Below are 2,500 nucleotides of genomic sequence, written 5' to 3'. Positions count from 1 at the left end.
CCTCTTCACTCGCCGTTACTGAGGGAATCCTCGTTAGTTTCTTTTCCTCCGCTGACTAATATGCTTAAATTCAGCGGGTCGCCACGTCTGACCTGAGGTCGCGATCGGAAACGGGGCCCGAACGCCGGGCCCCGGGCGAGCCCGCGCTCGCCCGGCCACCCGCCTTCGGACGCCAAGCGGCTGCTCCCGGCGCTGCCGAGGGAGGAACGCCCGGACGGGGGAGCCGGCGCGCCGCCGGCGGTTCGCACCGCCGCCGCCGCCGCCGGCGCACGGTGGCCGGAGACGGACCCGCGGGGACGCGCGCCGGGCTCGGCCGGACGGACGGGCGGACGACCGGAGGCCGGCAGCCTCGCCCCGACCCGGACCGCCACGCGCGCGGCAGCACGGCGCGTTACCGCCGCCGGTAACGCGACCCGCAGGCAGCCGCGCGCGGGGCCGGGGAGGGCGAGGTGCGCTCCTCCGGGGCGGGGGGCCGGACGAACGAACGAACGAACGAACGTCCGGCCCCGCCGCGCTGCGCCGCGCGACCGACCGGAAAGCCCGGCCGCCCCGTGGGGACGAGCTCGGCCAAAGCGGGCGCTCCGGGAGCGCGGGGAGCTCGGCGAGCTCCCCGACCTGGGTCTCCACTTAGGGGGACGAAGGCCCGCGGCGCGACGCCGCTCGGAGGGGGTGCGGGGGAGGGAATCCGGGCGCCCGAACCGACCGACCGACGGGCGGACGGACGGACGGACGGCGGCCCCCCCCCCCGCGACCCGCCTCCGGCGGGGCGCGCGGGCCTGCGAGGCGCCCCAGCCGCGCCGCGCGGCCGCCGCGGACGGCGGCCGTCGGCGATTGACCGTCAAGCGACGCTCAGGCAGGCGTAGCCCCGGGAGGAACCCGGGGCCGCAAGTGCGTTCGAAGTGTCGATGATCAATGTGTCCTGCAATTCACATTAATTCTCGCAGCTAGCTGCGTTCTTCATCGACGCACGAGCCGAGTGATCCACCGCTAAGAGTTGTCTGACTTTCGGCACCGCCCCGCGCGCGCGGGGGGACCGCTCTCGTTCTCTCTCGCCTTGCCCGAAGGCGCTCGGCCCGCGCCCGCGGCCAGCCCCGACGCCGGGGCGACCGCGGGGCGGACGAGCGTCGCCTCCGCTGACCGTACGAGCACACGAATATCGGATGCGGGAGGGAAAAAAAAAGCCGGCGACGGCCGGCCGGCCGGCCGGCAATGAAGCGCGACCCGAACGAGAAGGGCGGGGAGCCCTCGCTCCCGACCTGGGGAAACGACCCTGTCTCGCTTCGGGGACGGACCAGGCGCCCGGCTCGGCCCGGCCCGGGCGGAGGAGCCGCGGACGCCCGCGGGACGGCGCGCGCCGCCCCGGCCGAAGCCCCGCTGCCGCGACGGACCGCCGCCGCCGCCGCCGCCGCGACCGACGGGGACGGGAGCAGACCAGGCCCCCGCCCGCGCCGGCGGCGCCGCCGGCCCGCGCCCGCGCCGGACCGCCCGACGGCGCCCGCGCCGACCTCGGCCCCTTCCTCGCCGTGCGGGAGACGCGCGCACCGAAACGCCCCCGCCGCCTCTCACCTTCCTCCCCCGCCCCTCGTCCTCCGACGCCTCCTCCTCTCGCTCGCCCTGGCGGCGCGCCCGCGGCGGACGCGCGCACGGCGGCGGGCGGGACGGGGACGGATTCGGGAGCGGCGCCCGCTCCCCGCGCCTCCGCGCGGAGACCGGCTGCGGGACGCCCCACGCCGGACCTCCCGCTCGCACGACCGGCGCGGCCGGCGAGGCCGAGGGCGAAAGCGCGGTGGGAGGCGACGGCGGCGGGGACGAAGGAGAGGACGCGGCTTGCGACGGAAGGGGGAAACGGCGGCGAGGCCCCGAGGGAGGGCAGGAGGCCGGGCGTGCGGACGCACGCCGGGCGGACCGGCGGAGCGGAACCGCCGGCGCCGCGGCTGGCGCGGGCGGGACGGCCGGCTCGCCGTCCCGCCGGCCGCGCGCGGCGGGGAGGCCGCGGAACGCACCGCCGCGGGGAGCGGCGGGCGCCGGGCCGAGACCCGCGTCTCGGCCCGCTCCGTACGCGGGCGAGGCCGGCCGGAGCGAGCGCGCGCCCGCGCGCGCGCCGAGCTCTCCGCCCGAGACCGAGGCCGCGGAGAGGGGGGACGGGATGACCCCCTCTCCGGCCCGGGCCCGCCCCGCGGAGGACCGAGGGCGCGGCGACGGCCGACGCCGCCGGCGGGCTCGGGAGGGAGAGGGCCGGCGGGGCGCGCCGCCGCGCCCCGCCCGGACTCCTCTCTTCCATCCCGGCGTCCCGCCGGCGGGCAGAAGACCGCCCCCGGCCCCCGACCTCGCGGCGCGCGCCGCGGGCCGCCCGAGTCTTTAAACCTCCGCCCGGCTCCGCGGCCCGGGGGGAGGAGGGGGGTGTGGGCGACGCGGCCCGCTCGGGACCGGCGCCGCGCTCCTTCCTCCCCGCCCCCCGGACGCGCGGAGGCGCGGACGCTAGGTACCTGGCCCTGGGGTG

The 2,500-nt window shown here is 79.4% G+C and overlaps 2 non-coding genes across 2 annotated transcripts in view; both read right to left on the bottom strand.

Moving 5' to 3' along the window:
• Positions 1 to 101, bottom strand: part of LOC121107016 — a 4,440-nt gene extending 4,339 nt beyond the window's left edge. The window contains exon 1 of the ribosomal RNA XR_005840279.1: positions 1 to 101. This exon is cut by the window's left edge and continues 4,339 nt beyond it. This is a non-coding gene — a ribosomal RNA (28S ribosomal RNA).
• Positions 102 to 843: 742 nt separating this feature from the next.
• Positions 844 to 996, bottom strand: LOC121107000. The gene has a single exon (XR_005840264.1). It is a non-coding gene; the product is annotated as a 5.8S ribosomal RNA (ribosomal RNA).
• Positions 997 to 2,500: the final 1,504 nt, after the last annotated feature.

Source organism: Gallus gallus, chromosome 16 (genome assembly GCF_016699485.2).
Source record: "Gallus gallus isolate bGalGal1 chromosome 16, bGalGal1.mat.broiler.GRCg7b, whole genome shotgun sequence".
Taxonomy (NCBI): domain Eukaryota; kingdom Metazoa; phylum Chordata; class Aves; order Galliformes; family Phasianidae; genus Gallus; species Gallus gallus.
The sequence above is the reverse complement of the archived record's forward strand: the minus strand, read 5'-3'. Positions and strand labels throughout refer to the sequence as shown.